At 47.3% G+C, this 23795-nt stretch overlaps 1 pseudogene; it reads left to right on the forward strand.

The window, feature by feature from the left end:
- Positions 1-4454: 4454 nt before the first annotated feature.
- Positions 4455-5186, forward strand: LOC147118718 (T cell receptor alpha variable 38-2/delta variable 8 pseudogene; annotated as a pseudogene).
- Positions 5187-23795: the final 18609 nt, after the last annotated feature.

Here is a 23795-nt window from a genome sequence, read left to right on the forward strand (position 1 = left end):
GTCAGATACAAGCAAAGGCCCCGTACACAAACCTCAGCGAGTATTTACAGCTCCATTAAATGTTCTTTGTGCTTGTATCTGTGGTTTACTTTGACCTCAAGCCCACAGAGACCAAAGACTGTCAGGTTTCTGTATCAAAGATGATATGGTTGTCTTTGTCTTTGACCAAATCAGCGGAGAACTGATCAGGGAAATCTGGTGACTTGTCTCCCTGTCCCGAGCAATATCTCGTCAGTAAATATCACGGAGATTACCAGGAATACTAGATGGACCAGTGGAGGTAGGGAAACCTATCGTATGTGGTGAAACTACAGCTGAGTATCAGGGTCTGTTCTTCCACAACCGTTCATTCAGACGGATCCTGGGACACTGAGTCTGCGCCACTCGTTCATGTAACAAAACACAGACTGTCAGTCTGGCAGTAAAGATAACCCACGAAACATTTAAACACAGACTCACTGGGCAGCACGACCATTATTATCAGTAAGGAATATGTGAGCACATGATGCCTGGTTTTGAGTTCGACAGAAAATAGAAGCATTTTTATAATATGTTGACCCTTCTCGTCTGATATTAAAGAGAAAACTGAATTCAGGAGCAGGCTTCACTTACTGGGAGATTGGTGGTGGCTCCCATTGTTAGAAAACACTGAGCGCTCTGATAATGGCACAGCCTGCAGTTGTTGTAAAGTTTGTGCTGATCTTTGCTGCATTGTGTCTCCACCGCACAGAAGTAGGTGGTGGTGTCTGTCACTCGAGCGTCGCTAACAGTCAGAGCACTGCGCTTCTCTACTGAACTGAACCGAGCCGGGATCCTGCTCTGATCGCTGGTAGCGGTCGCCAGGTGCTGCACGGTTCGCCTCGGGTATTGTCTGTACCATTGTAGGATCCATCCTAAGATTGTGGTGGAACAGGTCAACGATGCAGTGTGTCCCTCGGGAACAACCACTGACTCGGGAGACTGCCATACCTCTTCACTGCCAGTGGCACCTGAGAAGAGTATGTACATATAATCTAATCTAATTAATACAGCGCAGTTGATTATAATTAATCCAATACAATTTAATATAATATAACATAACATAACATATCATAATAAAATATAATACAATACTCTAGAATATAGTATACAATACAATATAACACAATACAATGTAATATAACATAACATGATATAATATTACATAATATAATATAATACAATATAATAAAATACAATATGTAGCATAACATAATCTAACATAACATAATAATATATCAATAAATATTATGTATCTACGATGTAAAATATTCCCGATAAACAGCGATTGTGACCACACCACTAAGAAATTCAGGGAGATAATCACTAAAGTGAAGCTCCGCTTAATGTCGGATCCTATCGATCTGTGTAAATTGACTGTCGGCAGATCTAGGCCGAGAGAGGCCCCTGACTGAGCTGCAGCTCGCTGACAGCGCCGTGTACTACTGTGCACTGAGGCCCGCAGTGAGAAGGGCCTCGGGACACCTTGTGCAGAAACCGCGTTCTGTGAGATCAGCTCAAAGGAAATACTTTAAACCCAGACACCAGATGGCGCTGACAGAGCGCGGATTCCCACCGCCGGTCACCTTACACCAACCAATACGTACTGACACTTTCTCAACATAAATTAACGTGAAATTGTTTTTTTACGTCATATTAATGCTCATTAATGTCATGCAATCCCTTACAGTTTATTAATTTCACAAGTTAGTTTAGTGTTAATGATCAGTGTGCCTGCAGAACCTTGGGATCGTTTGCAGTGTGTTCTATTTCCCAGCGCTAGTCTCAACCCCTGGTTTTAACCCACATCACTGTTGAAGATTTCGGTAATTATTGAATAATATAATAATTCAGCATTTCATGTCGCGAGCCTGCGTGCCCCGTATTTGTAACGAATGTGCAAATGGCGCAACCCTTATAGAGAGGCAGAGTTATATCATATGCGAAGGGGCCATTATTGTTCAATTCAGTTCCTCACAGGTGGATCTCACGTGTGACAACACCGCCCGCGGAAGCCCCGCCCACAGCTTCGGTTTGCTGCTCTCGCTCTGACCCGCCTTGCCTGCCCTGTGTTATTGGAGAGATTGCTGCCTCTGTTCCCTGTTTGTCATTGGTTGAATCAGCTGTGCAGTGGGCCGGTGATCTGTATTTCTGCTCCGACAGAGGATTTCCCGGACTGTAGCTTTACAGACTCAGGGAGTATCATGTGGAACCGTCTCGCACCGCTCCTCATCATTACATCACTTCTCAGTAAGGATTTCCTCCCCAGTGAAAATCCATTCTCCTCCTGACTGCTGTAACCCAGCTGTGATAACTGGTTAGATGATCCTGAGGATGATGATGGTGATGATGAAGGTGATGTTGATGATATGACTGTTACTATTATTCTATGTTAGAATGGAGCCACCAAGACACAGTGGAACAGCCGGTCCCTGAAATGACGGTTGAAGAGGAAAGTAATGTCACACTCACCTGCACCTTGAAAACAGGCGACAGAAGCCCTTATCTGTTGTGGTACAGTCAGCAGCCCGGGCAGCCTCCACAGTACGTGATTCATCTTATGAAAGGGATAGTAAACTGGAACCCCGACTTCACTGACCGATTCTCTTCTACGTACCATCGAACTACCAAGATTACCGAGCAAACGATCGGCAAAGCCCTGATCTCCAACATCGCCGTGTATGTCTGTGCCATGAGCCCCACACTGCTGCAGAGATATTGCGGATCCCGTACAAAAAACCACACTGAAAGTTCCAGTTAGTGCTCACCAGGGGGCGCTCTCACACCCATAAACAGCAGCGACAATTCAGCCTCCACAGTGACAGTCACAGGGACATTCTTAAAAGGGCAAAAAACACAATACTCAACAACACCAGGTGAACTCCACTGGCGTAATTATATTACTTGGTGATTTCAACTCCCATTTATAATTTAAAAAAACTTCACAAATCCATCGGTGGCGCCTTACCTCCCCTCATGTCTTTCGATGCCCTTTCCCTGCCTGCCTGTCCCTTCTCATGCCTGGTCTCTGCTCCTCACCCGTAATCCTCTGAACTTCCTTCATCCAGTCTTTAGTTCAACGGTGTAAAACCTTTGCTGCTTCTCTGTACATTTATTCAGAACCGCTCCAACACAACTTCCCATAAACAGAAACTGCAGACAGGTCAGTGAGTAAACACGGGATTTCTCACCCTGTTCACAGACATCTGTACAGTTCTCAGAATATCCACCAGAGGGCGGAAGGTCACAATATTTATTATTTGGCTCAGGCCCCGGGCAGTGAGTTAAAAGCTGTTTCTCCAAAGTTGTGTCTATTTTGGAGTGAATTGAAGATTAATATTTGAAATCCACAATGCGCTGGGTTGGTATGTCGGGCAATAATCATCACGAAAAGATATCCATGATATTGAAGGATTGAATTCTGACACTAAACAGTGGGCAGGACCAGTGAGTGGAAGGGTCTAGAAGATGGGGAAAGGAATATTAAAATGTGAATGAAAGACACAACCTGAGTTCTGATTTCTGAAGCCATTAACTGTACCAATGGTGGCGATCGATGTTTACGGGGCGTGCTGTGTTTGTTATTCTGCACCACGTCCTTTTCTACTATGAGTGAAAGTTGTAAGGACAGTTTTTTCACGCTCTGCTGGTGTTGAGCTCTTGTTATCGAGGATCCGCCCTACATCTCACCCTGGAGGCTTTGAACCACCCCCCCCCCCCGCTCTGCTCCCGGGGACTTTAAGCGAATGAGCGGTAAATTGCTGAAAAGCGCCGATGCGCCGCTACCTCCATTCTCCCTCATTGCAAATCCAAAATCTGAAGATTATGAATCTTTAAAGAATTAATTACTGGCAGAAATAAGGTCTGAAATCACCAGATAGAACTTAAAGACATTTTAGATACAAACCGCAAAAGGTGTCGGTGTTCGAAACGCTGTTTAAATTACAGGGAGAGTTTATTCTTTAAGACTGTTCAATTGTTTGTTCAGTAACAGCAGATATCATCGTTCTAATATCGCGCATCTATAAATCACTCCAATAAATTACGGAATCGTTGTTATTTCACTGAATCGTTAGGGAAAGCTCACTGGAGTCGTGATTACCAGTATCCTGAAGGTAAGGCGAACCAAATTCTAGAGAACGAATTGACCCCGGAATAAAACAATCCCATTAGCAACCCTCTGCTTCCCGGTTACAATAAACAGACAAGGATTCAATCCCACCGGTCTCTACAAGCAGAACCATGTAGCTATGTAGCTCGGGGTGTTTCCATTCACTGACAGCCAGCTCACCACCTACCGGTCTCACAGCACCACTGGGGCCACTAGGAAGTGAGGTGAGAGCATCCTGAGACACGACAGCAGTTTATTGAGGGCGGGGATTAGAACGGGAGTCTTCAAATATCCAACCCCCCCTTTCACAGAGCGGACAGCGACAATGCGGCTACTCAGCATCTGGGTTGTGTTGGGGGCATTTCTGACAGGTAATTGTGGACCAAACACATTTAATCTTTTCTCTCATTTCTAACATGGCTTGAATCTGAATTGTAAACACCCGCCGGTCTGATCTTTTCCTGTTTGAACATGTTTTTCAGACCTGAGTCTTGGAGATTCTGTCACTCAGCCGCTGTCCTCAGGAGTTAAGACAGAAGGAGAAGCGGTGACTTTAAGCTGTACCTATGATACTACACAGAGCAGCTATGATTTATACTGGTACCGGCAACACCCAGACACACAGCCCGTGTATATACTGTGGAAATCCTCGAGCGGTGGTGAAAGTAAAGCAGATTTTGCTAAAACCCGTTTCTCTGCTGAGCTCCAGACCCCGACTAAATTCACCAGTTTAACCATCTCGGGGCTGCAGCTGACTGACTCTGCCGTGTATTACTGCGCCCTGAGACTCACAGTGATGGAAAGCAGTCACAGCCCTGTACAAAAACTGCCATTGGACTGTAGGGCGGAGCTCCTGTCTGTAGGGGTTGTGTAGAATCACGGGCAGATGCAGCCACAATGTGCAGCGCGCTGTCAGGCGCTCAAACACACACCGAGAGGAAACCAGATTAACCTCAGATCAAACTGTCACCCAACTGTTTCCAGGAGCGGCCGAGAAAACAAACTGCAGAATCCAATCGGCCCGAAAGATCGATCACAGAATGAACCGACCGGTTAAACTGTCCTTTCTGCTTCTGATCAGCTGTTTTCCCTTAAATTTATGGATCGAGTACTAAAAGGTGTCAGTTAAATAATATTAACACTTTAGTTTGAACACGACATGATTGGACTAATCCTTACCGACAATAAGCACCCCAAACACAACCCAGGCACTGAATAGCCGCATCCACATCAATGGGGCGGAAGTGGAAAGGGTGGCCAGCTTTAAGTTCCTCGGAGTCCACATCACGGAAGACCTCTCCTGGTCCCTCAACACCTCCTCTCTGGTGAAGAAGGCCCAGCAGCGCCTATATTTCTTGAGGAGGCTGAAGGGATGTAATCTGTCACCCCCGATCCTCTCTAACTTCTACCGCTGCACTATAGAGAGCATCCTGACAAACTGTATCACGGTATGGTACGGCAGCTGTAGCTCCCATGACCGGAAAGCCCTGCAGCGGGTAGTCAAAACTGCCCAACGCATTACCGGCACCCGGCTACCGACCATAGAACATATATATCAGAAACGCTGCCTACGGAGGGCACGGTCCATCATCAAAGACCCTACCCACCCCAGTCACAGTCTGTTCGCCCTCCTACCATCTGGAAGACGCTACAGATGCATTCGCACCTGTACGACCAGATTTAGGAACAGCTTCTTTCCCAGGGCTGTCATCCTACTGAACTCCACAAATAAACACTAAAGCCTGCACATCTGCCGATGCACTTTATTATGGTCATATTTATGCTAATATATATGTACAAATGTATGTTGAAATGTTAAGTGTCCTAATCCAAATTGTACACTCTCGGGAGCCGCAAGCCTACATTTCGTTGTACTGCACTTGTGACAACAATGACAATAAAAGTTGATTTGATTTGATTTTTTTTGATTTGAGTCCGAACCAGTCGCTCCCGTTAAAAGCCCGATCCCGGACCGGAATAGACCTCGTCAGTGGTTCCTATTGGTTCAAGGTCACTCCCCAGTGATGTCTGGGTTTCTTTTTACATTCACTCCGATAATACGAACCAGGTACTGTGCGGTCTGCCCGGGGTGCTGACTGTACCAGAACACATAAGTTCTACTGTCGCTTGATTTCAAGGTGCAGGTTAGAGTGACATTATTTTCCTCTTCAACCGTCATTTCAGGGACCGGCTGTTCCACTGTGTCTTGGTGGCTCCATTCTAGCATGAAATAGTAGCAATACTCACCACCATCATCATCATCTCAATCAACATATTCATCGTCATTTCAGCAATAATAACATCGGGGTTACAGGAGTCAGGGGGAGAATTCATTTTTACTGGGAAAGAAATACTTACTGAGAAGTGATATAATGATGAGGAGCGGTGCGATACGGTTCTGCATGATTTCCCTGAGTCTGTAACTCTGCAGTCCGGAAAAGACTTTGTCGGAGCAGAAATAAAGAACCCCACCAACTGCACTGCTGATCCAACCAATGCCAAACAAGGAACAGAGGCCGCAATCTCTCCAATAACACGGGGCTGGCAAGGCGGGTCAGAGCGAGAGCAGCAAACGGAAGCTGTGGGTGGGGCTGCGAATTCAGGGCTCTGTGTAACCGCAGAAAGTGCGCGGTGTCGCTCAGCTGCACTCGGAGCTGATGGAACGGAAAGGGCGATGGTTGGGTCTCGAGAAGCCTGTGGTAAACCTGCTACTGCTCACTGAGACAGTGACTGGGACCAAATAGAGTGAGACGGAAATGAAGGAAGTATAAGAAATACAGTGTTTAATCAGCTATAATGTAGGTTTTTGAGACACAATATCTGACTCACGTGCTTTTATATATGATCAACAAACGCTAATTCCCCTCAATCACCTCATACTAAATCGATATAACAGAATCCGCCAGCAGAGGGAACCAAACTGAAGCAGCGGGCTTAGAAAGTCACGTGATGCAAACGCCAAAGCCAATCGGTAGTCTGAGTGACGTCATAACGAAGTCAGCCCCCTACGGTGTGCGGGTGGAACAATGAGCTGAACAGCCCGGATTACCGCTCTCCTCAATCTCTGCCTCATTCCAGTCCAATTCATTGCGACGGATCGAGTCACTCGTGTTGCTAATAATACTTGCGGCTGTGTTCGACAGTAAGTACTGGATGATATAAAATAACACACGTTAACCGATTGATGCAAAGATCTTGTGTAAGGATTTAATGCAATTACTCATGAGAAATATCCACATGATGGGCAGCTGGGTAGATGGGAGGCTGGAGACACAAGTTTAGATCGATCCAGTTTAACCGTCTGCTGTTTTGTTCCCTATCTTCACAGGCGGACTATGTGCAGATCCAGCAACACAGTCTCTGGTGACAATCGCCGTGTCAGAAGAGAGTTCGGTGCAGTTAGATTCCGAATATACAGCCCCGAATATTTACACTATGCAATGGTACCGACAGAAACCGGCACAGCATCCAAGCTGGATAATTAGCAAACTAGTAGCACATAAGGGTGAAGAAGTCTCAGGAGAATATCTGGCGGATTCCAACACATCTAGAAAGCACGGTTACTTCAATATAAGTGGCTTGAGTGTGGAGGACGGGGCGGTCTATTACTGTGCAGTGAGGCATAGCGTCAGATACAAGCAAAGGCCCCGTACACAAACCTCAGCGAGTATTTACAGCTCCATTAAATGTTCTTTGTGTTTGTATCTGTGGTTTACTTTGACCTCAAGCCCACAGAGACCAAAGACTGTCAGGTTTCTGTATCAAAGATGATATGGTTGTCTTTGTCTTTGACCAAATCAGCGGAGAACTGATCAGGGAAATCTGGTGACTTGTCTCCCTGTCCCGAGCTATATCCCGTCAGTAAATATCACGGAGATTACCAGGAATACTAGATGGACCAGTGGAGGTAGGGAAACCTATCGTATGTGGTGAAACTACAGCTGAGTATCAGGGTCTGTTCTTCCACAACCGTTCATTCAGACGGATCCTGGGACACTGAGTCTGCGCCACTCGTTCATGGAACAAAACACAGACTGTCAGCCTGGCAGTAAAGATAACCCACGAAACATTTAAACACAGACTCACTGGGCAGCACGACCATTATTATCAGTAAGGAATATGTGAGCACATGATGCCTGGTTTTGAGTTCGACAGAAAATAGAAGCATTTTTATAATATGTTGACCCTTCTCGTCTGATATTAAAGAGAAAACTGAATTCAGGAGCAGGCTTCACTTACTGGGAGATTGGTGGTGGCTCCCATTGTTAGAAAACACTGAGCGCTCTGATAATGGCACAGCCTGCAGTTGTTGTAAAGTTTGTGCTGATCTTTGCTGCATTGTGTCTCCACCGCACAGAAGTAGGTGGTGGTGTCTGTCACTCGAGCGTCGCTAACAGTCAGAGCACTGCGCTTCTCTACTGAACTGAACCGAGCCGGGATCCTGCTCTGATCGCTGGTAGCGGTCGCCAGGTGCTGCACGGTTCGCCTCGGGTATTGTCTGTACCATTGTAGGATCCGTCCTAAGATTGTGGTGGAACAGGTCAACGATGCAGTGTCTCCCTCGGGAACAACCACTGACTCGGGAGACTGCCATACCTCTTCACTGCCAGTGGCACCTGAGAAGAGTATGTAGATATAATCTAATCTAATTAATACAGCGCGGTTGATTATAATTAATACAATACAATTCAATATAATATAACATAACATAACATAGCATAATAAAATATAATACAATACTCTAGAATATGGTATACAATACAATATAACACAATACAATGTAATATAACATAACATGATATAATATTACATAATATAATATAATACAATGTAATAAAATACAATATGTAGCATAACATAATCTAACATAACATAATAATATATCAATAAATATTATGTATCTACGATGTAAAATATTCCCGATAAACAGCGATTGTGACCACACCACTAAGAAATTCAGGGAGATAATCACTAAAGTGAAGCTCCGCTTAATGTCGGATCCTATCGATCTGTGTAAATTGACGGTCGGCAGATCTTGGCCGAGAGAGGCCCCTGACTGAGCTGCAGCTCGCTGACAGCGCCGTGTACTACTGTGCACTGAGGCCCGCAGTGAGAAGGGCCTCGGGACACCTTGTGCAGAAACCGCGTTCTGTGAGATCAGCTCAAAGGAGATACTTTAAACCCAGACACCAGATGGCGCTGACAGAGCGCGGATTCCCACCGCTGGTCACCTTACACCAACCAATACGTACTGACACTTTCTCAACATAAATTAACGTGAAATTGTTTTTTTACATCATATTAATGCTCATTAATGTCATGCAATCCCTTACAGTTTATTAATTTCACAAGTTACTTTAGTGTTAATGATCAGTGTGCCTGCAGAACCTTGGGATCGTTTGCAGTGTGTTCTATTTCCCAGCGCTAGTCTCAACCCCTGGTTTTAATCCACATCACTGTTGAAGATTTCGGTAACTTTTGAATAATATAATAATTCAGCAATTCATGTCGCGAGCCTGCGTGCCCCGTATTTGTAACGAATGTGCAAATGGCGCAACCCTTATAGAGAGGCAGAGTTATATCATATGCGAAGGGGCCATTATTGTTCAATTCAGTTCCTCACAGGTGGATCTCACGTGTGACAACACCGCCCGCGGAAGCCCCGCCCACAGCTTCGGTTTGCTGATCTCGCTCTGACCCGCCTTGCCTGCCCTGTGTTATTGGAGAGATTGCTGCCTCTGTTCCCTGTTTGTCATTGGTTGGATCAGCTGTGCAGTGGGACGGTGATCTGTATTTCTGCTCCGACAGAGGATTTCCCGGACTGCAGCGTTACAGACTCAGGGAGCATCATGCGGAAGCGTCTCGCACCGCTCCTCACCATTACATCACTTCTCAGTAAGGAATTCCTCCCCAGTGAAAATCCATTCTCCTCCTGACTGCTGTAACCCAGCTGTGATAACTGGTTAGATGATCCTGAGGATGATGATGGTGATGATAATGGTGATGTTGATGATATGACTGTTACTATTATTCTATGTTAGAATGGAGCCACCAAGACACAGTGGAACAGCCGATCCCTGAAATGACGGTTGAAGAGGAAAGTAATGTCACACTCACCTGCACCTTGAAAACAGGCGACAGAAGCCCTTATCTGTTCTGGTACAGTCAGCAGCCCGGGCAGCCTCCACAGTACGTGATTCATCTTATGAAAGGGAGAGTAAACTGGAACCCCGACTTCACTGACCGATTCTCTTCTACGTACCATCGAACTACCAAGATTACCGAGCAAACGATCGGCAAAGCCCTGATCTCCAACATCGCCGTGTATGTCTGTGCCATGAGCCCCACACTGCTGCAGAGATATTGCGGATCCCGTACAAAAAACCACACTGAAAGTTCCAGTTAGTGCTCACCAGGGGGCGCTCTCACACCCATAAACAGCAGCGACAATTCAGCCTCCACAGTGACAGTCACAGGGACATTCTTAAAAGGGCAAAAAACACAATACTCAACAACACCAGGTGAACTCCACTGGCGTAATTATATTGGTGATTTCAACTCCCATTTATAATTTTAAAAAACTTCACAAATCCATCGGTGGCGCCTTACCTCCCCTCATGTCTTTCGATTCCCTTTCCCTGCCTGTCCCTTCTCATGCCTTGTCTCTGCTCCTCACCCGTAATCCTCTGAACTTCCTTCAACCAGTCTTTAGTTTAACGATGTAAAACCTTTGCTGCTTCTCTGTACATTTATTCAGAACCGCTCCAACACAACTTCCCATAAACAGAAACTGCAGACAGGTCAGTGAGTAAACACGGGATTTCTCACCCTGTTCACAGACACCTGTACAGTTCTCAGAATATCCACCAGAGGGCGGAAGGTCACAATATTTATTCTTTTGACCCAGGCCCCGGGCAGTGAGTTAAAAGCTGTTTCTCCAAAAGTTGTGTCTATTTTGGAATGAATTGAAGATTAATATTTGAAATCCACAATGCGCTGTTGATACGCTTATCAATTATTCCATAAAAGGTGATGAATTAGGATAGTAATGAAAAGGTTTTTATTAACTAAAGAACAGAGCATGCCTCTCGTGGGCGACTGGTCCCAAGAAGGAAGTGGGCTGCCGAGCAGCCAACTTTGTACCAGGCCACGTAGGCGGAGCCAGCTGAGGCATGCATTGGTACACAGTGAGTAGCAAGAGGTAACAATGTGCCAATAACGATAACAGTAGTGAACCACAGTGAACAACAATGAAAACAATAACAGTGGTTTACCACATTCACCCCTTGTTTAAAATTGAGTCCGGCGGGGTGAAGTGTGCTAAAAGTTCATGTAGGTAAGTCTATCAGGAGGCCTTGTATGCCATCCTGATCGTCGTAGCAGCGGCGGCGGTGGTGCAGTATCCAACGTCGAATCTGGTGTCTGAGTGGTCAACGAAGGGTCCTGAGGCTCCGGCATGCCGTCTACAGGGGTTGGTTTGGGAGAAGTGGTGGGGAATAACGGTGGTGATTCAGGGGCGCCCGAGCGTGCGAGGTCTCGTATGGAGACCTTGTCCTCCCGCCCGTCTGGGTATGCCACGTAGGCATACTGGGGGTTGGCGTGTAGGAGGTTCACCCTCTCGACCAGGGGGTCCGTTTTATGGGTCCTCACGTGCCTCTGCAGTAGGACGGGCCCAGGAGAAGTCAGCCATGTCGGTAGCGAGGTTCCCGATGTGGACTTCCTGGGGAAAACGAACATTTGCTCATGAGGGGTGGCATTAGTGGCAGTACAAAGCAGTGACCAGATGGAGTGGAGCGCCGCAGGGAGGACCTCCTGCCAGCGAGAGGTCGGAAGGCCCTTAGATTTCTCTCTTTCCACCCGGCCGTTCCCCCGGGGGTTGAAGCTGGTGGTCCTGCTCGTAGCAATACCTCTCGTGAGCAGATACTGCTGAAGTTCGTCGCTCATGAAAGAGGAGCCCCGGTTGCTATGTATATAGCTAGGGAACCCGAACAAGGCGAAGAGGTCATTCAGGCATTTGATGACCGTGGTACTGGTCATGTCTGGGCAAGGGATGGCAAAGGGAAAACAGGAGTACTAATCAACTATGTTGAGGAAGTACACGTTGCGGTCAGAGGAAGGGAGAGGCCCCTTAAAGTCGATGCTCAAGCGCTCGAAGGGGCAGGTAGCCTTGATCAGGTGTGCTCTGTCTGGCCTATAAAAATGCGGTTTGCATTCGGCACAGGTTTGGCAGTTCCTGGTCATAGTCCTGACCTCCTCGATGGAGTAGGACAGGTTGCGGGCCTCAATGAAGTGGCAGAATCTGGTGGCCCCGGGGTGGCAGAGGTCATTGTGGAGGGTCCGCAGTCTATCAACCTGCACATTGGCGCATGTATCTCGTGATAGAGCATCTGGGGGCTCATTGAGTTTCCCGGGCCGGTACAAGCTATCGTAATTGTAGGTGGAGAGTTCAATTCTCCACCTCAAGATCTTGTCGTTCTTGATTTTGCCCCTCTGCTTATTATTGGACATAAAAGCAACAGAACGCTGGTCAGTGAGAAGGGTAAATCGTTTTCCGGCCAGGTAATGCCTCCAGTGCCGCACCGCTTCCACAATAGCCTGGGCCTCCTTTTCGACAGAGGAGTGTCGAATCTCGGGGCCCTGGAGGGTCCTTGAGCAAAAGGCCATGGGTCTCCCCGCCTGGTTAAGGGTTGCAGCTAGGGCGAAGTCGGACGCATCGCTCTCCACTTGGAAAGGGATGGACTCATCCACTGCGTGCATTGTGGCCTTCGCAATATCACTCTTGATAAGAGTGAAGGCTGCACCCACCTCTGATGTCAGGGGGAAGGAGGTGGACTTGATGAGGGGTCTGGCTTTGTCTGCATAGTTGGGCACCCACTGAGCGTAGTAAGAGAAAAACCCCAGGCATCTCTTCAGTGCTTTTTGGCAGTGGGGGAGGGGGAGCTCCATAAGGGGGCGCATTCTGTCGGGGTCGGGCCCAATGACTCCATTCTCCACTACGCAGCCGAGGATGGCAAGGCGCTTGGTGTGAAACATACATTTCTCCTTATTGTATGTTAGATTCAGCCACTGGGCCGTACGGAGGAATTTCGCTAGATTAACGTCATGGTCCTGCTGGTCGTGGCCGCAGATGGTGACGTTATCCAGATAGGGAAAGGTGGCCTGCAGCGCGTTCTGGTCGACCATCCGGTCCATCTCCCTTTGGAAGACCGAAACCCCGTTGGTGACGCCGAAAGGAACCCTAAGGAAGTGGTAGAGGCGGCCGTTTGCCTCGAAGGCAGTATACTGGCTGTCCTCATGGTGGATAGGGAGTTGGTGGTATGCTGACTTAAGGTCAATGGTGGAGAATACCCTGTATTGCGCAATCTGATTGACCATATCAGATATGCGGGGAAGGGGGTATGCGTCCAGCTGGGTGTACCGGTTTATGGTTTGGCTGTAGTCAATGACCAGGTGGCGTTTATCGGCGGTCTTAACGACTACAACCTGGGCTCGCCAGGGGCTGGTGCTCCCTTCGATAATGCCCTCCTTCAGGAGCCGCTCCATCTCAGCGCTAGTAAAAGCTCTCTCCCCGGCACTGTACTGCCTGCTCTTGGTAGCGATGGGTTTACAGTCGTGGGTGAGGTTAGCGAACAGGGGAGGGGGGGGACTTTGAGTGTGGAAAGACTGCAAGTGGTGCGCGGCGTGTGATTTAAAAACTGTTGGTTGCAGACTGTGAGTGGGGGGAGGGGTCCACCGTATGCCAATGTGACACTTTTGAGGTGGCACTGAAAATCCAACCCTAGCAGAACGGCAGCGCAAAGACGGAGCAGGACAAGAAGTTTAAAATTTTTATATTCGGTGCCCCTAACCGAAAGGGTCACCACACCATAGCCGCCGACGTCCGTTGAATGAGACTTGGACACCATAGAAATCTGATGGCGCGTTGGCAGGATGGTGAGGGAGTGGCTACGCACCGTGTCGGGGTGAATAAAACTCTCCGTGCTCCCGCTGTCAAACAGGCAAGTAGTGGCGCGGCCATTTACCGTAATGTCCATCATGGACCTGGACAGATGATGAGGGAGAGCTTGATCCAGCGTAACGGAGGCCAGTGTATGGCTGAGTGAGCCAATATGGTCGTCAGACGAGACGGTGGTCGAGTCTGGAGACAAAATGGCAGTTGAGTGCGGTGGGCAAAATGGCGGCGGCCATGATTCCGATCCGCACACGGCCGAAGGTGCACAAAATGGTGGAGAAGATGGCTGCCCCCACGGTTCACACGCGGCACTGCTGGCGTTCACGGGTTTCCCTCTGCAGACGTTGGCGTAATGGCCTTTCTTCCCGCAGCCACAGCAGGTAGCGGTCTTCGCCAGGCAGCGTGCTCTAGGGTGTTTTAACAGGCCACGGAAGTAGCATTTTTGGGCCTGGTTATGGGACATCGTTGCAGTAGTTGGTACCGGGGGCGGCGGTCCCAGTTGATTTCGGGACATTGCTGCAGTAGTTGGTACCGGGGGCGGCAGTCCCATGTCCCAAGGTCGCGATGGCCATGGCGCAGCACCGTTACGTGAGTATGCTTTGAGGTTTTGGTGGGCCGCATCTAGTGAGAGCGCGAGGGCTACGGCCGTCTTCAGGTCGAGCTCCTTGCTTTCGAGCAGTCTCTGCCGGGAGTAGTCGGACTGGAGGCCCTTAACGAAGGCATCACAGATAAGTCTCTCTGCGTGCGCAACAGCCGTTACCGCCTTACAGTCGCAGTCCCTGCAGAGTGTCTGTAATGCCCGTAAAAATGTCTCTACCGATTCCCCCGGTTGCTGCCTGCGGGATCGCAGGAGGTGTCTGGCATAAATCGTATTCACTGGGCACTTGTATTGCCTTTTAGCAGGTCGTGAGCTGCCGTGTACGTAGTAGCGTCCCGGATGAGTGTATATACTTGAGGGCTCACCTGGGCGGTCAGAACTTTTAATTTGTTCTCCTCCGATGTCACGGCAGAGGCTTCTAGGAAGGATTCAAAGCAGCTCAGCCAGTGTTCGAAATTGGTAGCTGAACCCGCCGCTTGAGGTTCGAGGTCCAGGCATGCTGGTCTGAGGGCTCGCAGCAACGCCTGCTGCTGTTGCTGTTGTTGCTGCTCAGGTCCCGACATTTTAATTTTAGTTAATAAAATTGATACGCTTATCAATTATTCCATAAAAGGCGATGAATTAGGATAGTAATGAAAAGGTTTTTATTAACTAAAGCACAGAGCATGCCACTCGTGGGCGACTGGTCCCAAGAAGGAAGTGGGCTGCCGAGCAGCCACCTTTGTACCAGGTCACGTAGGCGGAGCCAGCTGAGGCATGCATTGGTACACAGTGAGTAGCAAGAGGTAACAATGTGCCAATAACGATAACAGTAGTGAACCACAGTGAACAACAATGAAAACAATAACAGTGGTTTACCACAGCTGTGTTGGTATGTCGGGCAATAATCATCACGAAAAGACATTCATGATATTGAAGAATTGAATTCTGACACTAAACAGTAGGCAGGACCAGAGAGTGGAAGGGTGAAGAAGATGGGGAAAGGAATATTAAAATGTGAATGAGGCCTGATTCCTGAAGCCATTAACTGCACCGATGGTGGAGATCGATGTTTACGGGGCGTGCTGTGTTTGTTTTTCAGCGCCACGTCCTTTTCTACTATGAGTGAAAGTTGTAAGGACAGTTTTTTCACGCTCTGCTGGTGTTGAGCTCTTGTTATCGATGATCCGCCCTACATCTCACCCTGGAGGCTTTGAACCCGCTCCCCCGCTCTGCTCCCGGGGACTTTAAGCGAATGAGCGGTAAATTGCTGAAAAGCGCCGATGCGCCGCTCCCTCCATTCTCCTTCATTGCAAATCCAAAATCTGAAGATTATGAATCTTTAAAGAATTAATTACTGGCAGAAATAAGGTCTGAAATCAACAGATAGAACTTAAAGACATTTTAGATACAAACAACAAAAGGGGTCAGTGTTCGAAACGCTGTTTAAATTACAGGGAGAGTTTATTCTTTAAGTCTGTTCAATTGTTTGTTCAGTAACAGCAGATATCATCGTTCTAATATCACGCATCTATAAATCACTCCAATAAATTACGGAATCGTTATTTCACTGAATCGTTAGGGAAAGCTCACTGGAGTCGTGATTACCACTATCCTGAAGGTAAGGCGAACCAAATTCTAGAGAACGAATTGACCCCGGAATAAAATAATCCCGTTAGCAACCCTCTGCTTCCCGGTTACAATAAACAGACAAGGGTTCAATCCCACCGGTCTCTAAAAGCAGAACCATGTAGCTATGTAGCTCGGGGTGTTTCCATTCACTGACAGCCAGCTCACCACCTACCGGTCTCACAGCACCACTGGGGCCACTAGGAAGTGAGGTCAGAGCATCCTGAGACACGACAGCAGTTTATTGAGGGCGGGGATTAGAACGGGAGTCTTCAAATATCCAACACTCTCTTTTACAGAGCGGACAGCGACAATGCGGCTACTCAGCATCTGGGTTGTGTGGGGGGCATTTCTGACAGGTAATTGTGGACCAAACACATTTCAGCTTTTCTCTCATTTCTAACATGTTTTGAATCTGAATTTTAAACACCCGTCGGTCTGATCTTTTCCTGTTTGAACATGCTTTTCAGACCTGAGTCTTGGAGATTCTGTCACTCAGCCGCTGTCCTCAGGAGTTAAGACAGAAGGAGAAGCGGTGACTTTAAACTGTACCTATGATACCACACAGAGCGGCTATTATTTATACTGGTACCGGCAACACACAGACACACAGCCCGTGTATATACTGAGGAAAGGCTCGGGCGGTGCTGAAGATAAAGCAGAATTTGCTAAAACCCGTTTCTCTGCTGAGCTCCAGACCCCGACTAAATTCACCAGTTTAACCATCTCGGGGCTACAGCTGACTGACGCTGCCGTGTATTACTGCGCCCTGAGACTCACAGTGATGGAAAACAGTCACAGCCCTGTACAAAAACTGCCATTGGACTGTAGGGCGGAGCTCCTGTCTCTAGGGGTTGTGTAGAATCACGGGCAGATGCAGCCACAATGAGCAGCGCGCTTTCAGGCGCGCAAACACACGCCGAGAGGAAACCAGATTAACCTCAGATCAAACTGTCAAACAACTGTTTCAGGAGCGGCCGAGAAAACAAACTGCAGAATCCAATCGGCGCGAAAGATCGATCACAGAATGAACCGATCGGTTAAACTGTCCTTTCTGCTTCTGATCAGCTGTTTTCCCTTAAAGTTATGGATCGAGTACTAAAAGGTGTCAGTTAAATAATATTAACACTTTAGTTTGAACACGACATGATTGGACTAATCCTTACCGACAATAAGCACCCCAACCACAACCCAGGCACTGAATAGCCGCATCCACATCAATGGGGCGGAAGTGGAAAGGGTGGCCAGCTTTAAGTTCCTCGGAGTCCACATCACGGAAGACCTCTCCTGGTCCTTCAACACCTCCTCTGGTGAAGAAGGCCCAGCAGCGCCTATATTTCTTGAGGAGGCTGAAGGGATGTAATCTGTCACCCCCGATCCTCTCTAACTTCTACCGCTGCACTATAGAGAGCATCCTGACAAACTGTATCACGGTATGGTACGGCAGTTGTAGCTCCCATGACCGGAAAGCCCTGCAGCGGGTAGTCAAAACTGCCCAACGCATTACCGGCACCCGGCTACCGACCATAGAACATAAAAATCAGAAACGCTGCCTACGGAGGGCACGGTCCATCATCAAAGACCCTACCCACCCCAGTCACAGTCTGTTCGCCCTCCTACCATCTGGAAGACGCTACAGATGCATTCGCACCCGTACGACCAGATTTAGGAACAGCTTCTTTCCCAGGGCTGTCATCCTACTGAACTCCACAAATAAACACTAAAGCCTGCACATCTGCCGATGCACTTTATTATGGTCATATTTATGCTAATATATATGTACAAATGTATGTTGAAATGTTAAGTGTCCTAATCCAAATTGTACACTCTCGGGAGCCGCAAGCCTACATTTCGTTGTACTGCACTTGTGCACTAACAATGACAATAAAAGTTGATTTGATTTGATTTTTTTTGATTTGAGTCCGAACCAGTCGCTCCCGTTAAAAGCCCGATCCCGGACCGGAATAGACCTCGTCAGTGGTTCCTATTGGTTCAAGGTCACTCCCCAGTGATGTCTGGGTTTCTTTTTACATTCACTCCGATAATACGAACCAGGTACTGTGCGGTCTGCCCGGGGTGCTGACTGTACCAGAACACATAAGTTCTACTGTCGCTTGATTTCAAGGTGCAGGTTAGAGTGACATTATTTTCCTCTTCAACCGTCATTTCAGGGACCGGCTGTTCCACTGTGTCTTGGTGGCTCCATTCTAGCATGAAATAATAGCAATACTCACCACCATCATCATCATCTCAATCAACATATTCATCGTCATTTCACCAATAATAACATCGGGGTTACAGGAGTCAGGGGGAGAATTCATTTTTACTGGGAAAGAAATACTTACTGAGAAGTGATATAATGATGAGGAGCGGTGCGATACGGTTCTGCATGATTTCCCTGAGTCTGTAACTCTGCAGTCCGGAAAATACTTTGTCGGAGCAGAAATAAAGAACCCCACCAACTGCACTGCTGATCCAACCAATGCCAAACAAGGAACAGAGGCCGCAATCTCTCCAATAACACGGGGCTGGCAAGGCGGGTCAGAGCGAGAGCAGCAAACGGAAGCTGTGGGTGGGGCTGCGAATTCAGGGCTCTGTGTAACCGCAGAAAGTGCGCGGTGTCGCTCAGCTGCACTCGGAGCTGATGGAACGGAAAGGGCGATGGTTGGGTCTCGAGAAGCCTGTGGTAAACCTGCTACTGCTCACTGAGACAGTGACTGGGACCAAATAGAGTGAGACGGAAATGAAGGAAGTATAAGAAATACAGTGTTTAATCAGCTATAATGTAGGTTTTTGAGACACAATATCCGACTCACGTGCTTTTATATATGATCAACAAACGCTAATTCCCCTCAATCACCTCATACTAAATCGATATAACAGAATCCGCCAGCAGAGGGAACCAAACTGAAGCAGCGGGCTTAGAAAGTCACGTGATGCAAACGTCAAAGCCAATCGGTAGTCTGAGTGACGTCATAACGAAGTCAGCCCCCTGCGGTGTGCGGGTGGAACAATGAGCTGAAAAGCCCGGATTACCGCTCTCCTCAATCTCTGCCTCATTCCAGTCCAATTCATTGCGACGGATCGAGTCACTCGTGTTGCTAATAATACTTGCGGCTGTGTTCGACAGTAAGTACTGGATGATATAAAATAACACACGTTAACCGATTGATGCAAAGATCTTGTGCAAGGATTTAATGCAATTACTCATGAGAAATATCCACATGATGGGCAGCTGGGTAGATGGGAGGCTAGAGACACAAGTTTAGATCGATCCAGTTTAACCGTCTGCTGTTTTGTTCCCTATCTTCACAGGCGGACTATGTGCAGATCCAGCAACACAGTCTCTGGTGGCAATCGCCGTGTCAGAAGAGAGTTCGGTGCAGTTAGATTCCGAATATACAGCCCCGAATATTTACACTATGCAATGGTACCGACAGAAACCGGCACAGCATCCAAGCTGGATAATTAGCAAACTAGTAGCATATAAGGGTGAAGAAGTCTCAGGAGAATATCTGGCGGATTCCAACACATCTAGAAAGCACGGTTACTTCAATATAAGTGGCTTGAGTGTGGAGGACGGGGCGGTCTATTACTGTGCAGTGAGGCATAGCGTCAGATACAAGCAAAGGCCCCGTACACAAACCTCAGCGAGTATTTACAGCTCCATTAAATGTTCTTTGTGTTTGTATCTGTGGTTTACTTTGACCTCAAGCCCACAGAGACCAAAGACTGTCAGGTTTCTGTATCAAAGATGATATGGTTGTCTTTGTCTTTGACCAAATCAGCGGAGAACTGATCAGGGAAATCTGGTGACTTGTCTCCCTGTCCCGAGCAATATCTCGTCAGTAAATATCACGGAGATTACCAGGAATACTAGATGGACCAGTGGAGGTAGGGAAACCTATCGTATGTGGTGAAACTACAGCTGAGTATCAGGGTCTGTTCTTCCACAACCGTTCATTCAGACGGATCCTGGGACACTGAGTCTGCGCCACTCGTTCATGTAACAAAACACAGACTGTCAGTCTGGCAGTAAAGATAACCCACGAAACATTTAAACACAGACTCACTGGGCAGCACGACCATTATTATCAGTAAGGAATATGTGAGCACATGATGCCTGGTTTTGAGTTCGACAGAAAATAGAAGCATTTTTATAATATGTTGACACTTCTCGTCTGATATTAAAGAGAAAACTGAATTCAGGAGCAGACTTCACTTATTGGGAGATTGGTGGTGGCTCCCATTGTTAGAAAACACTGAGCGCTCTGATAATGGCACAGCCTGCAGTTGTTGTAAAGTTTGTGCTGATCTTTGCTGCATTGTGTCTCCATCGCACAGAAATAGGTGGTGGTGTCTGTCACTCGAGCGTCGCTAACAGTCAGAGCACTGCGCTTCTCTACTGAACTGAACCGAGCCGGGATCCTGCTCTGATCGCTGGTAGCGGTCGCCAGGTGCTGCACGGTTCGCCTCGGGTATTGTCTGTACCATTGTAGGATCCGTCCTAAGATTGTGGTGGAACAGGTCAATGATGCAGTGCCTCCCTCGGGAACAACCACTGACTCGGGAGACTGCCATACCTATTCACTGCCAGTGGCACCTGAGAAGAGTATGTAGATATAATCTAATCTAATTAATACAGCGCAGTTGATTATAATTAATACAATACAATTCAATATAATATAACATAACAAAACATATCATAATAAAATATAATACAATACTCTAGAATATAGTATACAATACAATATAACACAATACAATGTAATATAACATAACATGATATAATATTACATAATATAATATAATACAATGTAATAAAATACAATATGTAGCATAACATAATCTAACATAACATAATAATATATCAATAAATATTATGTATCTACGATGTAAAATATTCCCGATAAACAGCGATTGTGACCACACCACTAAGAAATTCAGGGAGATAATCACTAAAGTGAAGCTCCGCTTAATGTCGGATCCTATCGATCTGTGTAAATTGGCTGTCGGCAGATCTAGGCCGAGAGAGGCCCCTGACTGAGCTGCAGCTCGCTGACAGCGCCGTGTACTACTGTGCACTGAGGCCCGCAGTGAGAAGGGCCTCGGGACACCTTGTGCAGAAACCGCGTTCTGTGAGATCAGCTCAAAGGAGATGCTTTAAACCCAGACACCAGATGGCGCTGACAGAGCGCGGATTCCCACCGCCGGTCACCTTACACCAACTAATACGTACTGACACATTCTCAACATAAATTAACGTGAAATTGTTTTTTTACATCATATTAATGCGCATTAATGTCATGCAATCCCTTACAGTTTATTAATTTCACAAGTTAGTTTAGTGTTAATGATCAGTGTGCCTGCAGAACCTTGGGATCGTTTGCAGTGTGTTCTATTTCCCAGCGCTAGCCTCAACCCCTGGTTTTAACCCACATCACTGTTGAAGATTTCGGTAATTATTGAATAATATAATAATTCAGCAATTCATGTCGCGAGCCTGCGTGCCCCGTATTTGTAACGAATGTGCAAATGGCGCAACCCTTATAGAGAGGCAGAGTTATATCATATGCGAAGGGGCCATTATTGTTCAATTCAGTTCCTCACAGGTGGATCTCACGTGTGACAACACCGCCCGCGGAAGCCCCGCCCACAGCTTCGGTTTGCTGCTCTCGCTCTGACCCGCCTTGCCTGCCCTGTGTTATTGGAGAGATTGCTCCCTCTGTTCCCTGTTTGTCATTGGTTGGATCAGCTGTGCAGTGGGACGGTGATCTGTATTTCTGCTCCGACAGAGGATTTCCCGGACTGCAGCGTTACAGACTCAGGGAGCATCATGTGGAAGCGTCTCGCACCGCTCCTCATCATTACATCACTTCTCAGTAAGGATTTCCTCCCCAGTGAAAATCCATTCTCCTCCTGACTGCTGTAACCCAGCTGTGATAACTGGTTAGATGATCCTGAGGATGATGATGGTGATGATAATGGTGATGTTGATGATATGACTGTTACTATTATTCTATGTTAGAATGGAGCCACCAAGACACAGTGGAACAGCCGATCCCTGAAATGACGGTTGAAGAGGAAAGTAATGTCACACTCACCTGCACCTTGAAAACAGGCGACAGAAGCCCTTATCTGTTCTGGTACAGTCAGCAGCCCGGGCAGCCTCCACAGTACGTGATTCATCTTATGAAAGGGATAGTAAACTGGAACCCCGACTTCACTGACCGATTCTCTTCTACGTACCATCGAACTACCAGGATTACCGAGCAAACGATTGGCAAAGCCCTGATCTCCAACATCGCCGTGTATGTCTGTGCCATGAGCCCCACACTGCTGCAGAGATATTGCGGATCCCGTACAAAAAACCACACTGAAAGTTCCAGTTAGTGCTCACCAGGGGGCGCTCTCACACCCATAAACAGCAGCGACAATTCAGCCTCCACAGGGACATTCTTAAAAGGGCAAAAAACACAATACTCAACAACACCAGGTGAACTCCACTGGCGTCATTATATTGGTGATTTCAACTCCCATTTATAATTTTAAAAAACTTCACAAATCCATCGGTGGTGCCTTACCTCCCCTCATGTCTTTCGATGCCCTTTCCCTGCCTGTCCCTTCTCATGCCTTGTCTCTGCTCCTCACCCGTAATCCTCTGAACTTCCTTCAACCAGTCTTTAGTTTAGCGATGTAAAACCTTTGCTGCTTCTCTGTACATTTATTCAGAACCGCTCCAACACAACTTCCCATAAACAGAAACTGCAGACAGGTCAGTGAGCAAACACGGGATTTCTCACCCTTTTCACAGACACCTGTACAATTCTCAGAATATCCACCAGAGGGCGGAAGGTCACAATATTTATTCTTTTGACCCAGGCCCCGGGCTGTGAGTTAAAAGCTGTTTCTCCAAAAGTTGTGTCTATTTTGGAATGAATTGAAGATTAATATTTGAAATCCACAATGCGTTGTTGATACGCTTATGAATTATTCCATAAAAGGTGATGAATTAGGATAGTAATGAAAAGGTTTTTATTAACTAAAGAACAGAGCATGCCTCTCGTGGGCGACTGGTCCAAAGAAGGAAGTGGGCTGCCGAGCAGCCAACTTTATACCAGGTCACGTAGGCGGAGCCAGCTGAGGCATGCATTGGTACACAGTGAGTAGCAAGGGGTAACAATGTGCCAATAACGATAACAGTAGTGAACCACAGTGAACAACAATGAAAACAATAACAGTGGTTTACCACATTCACCCCTTGTTTAAAATTGAGTCCGGCGGGGTGAAGTGTGCTAAAAGTTCATGTAGGTAAGTCTATCAGGAGGCCTTGTATGCCATCCTGATCGTCGTGGCAGCAGCGGCGGCGGTGGTGCAGTATCCAACGTCGAATCTGGTGTCTGAGTGGTCAACGAAGGGTCCTGGGGCTCCGGCATGCCGTCTACAGGGGTTGGGTTGGGAGAAGTGGTGGGGAATAACGGTGGTGATTCAGGGGCGCCCGAGGGTGC

The sequence above is a fragment of the Somniosus microcephalus genome, chromosome 4 (assembly GCF_052327205.1).
Source record: "Somniosus microcephalus isolate GS21.2 chromosome 4, FLI_Smic_1.0, whole genome shotgun sequence".
NCBI lineage: Eukaryota > Metazoa > Chordata > Chondrichthyes > Squaliformes > Somniosidae > Somniosus > Somniosus microcephalus.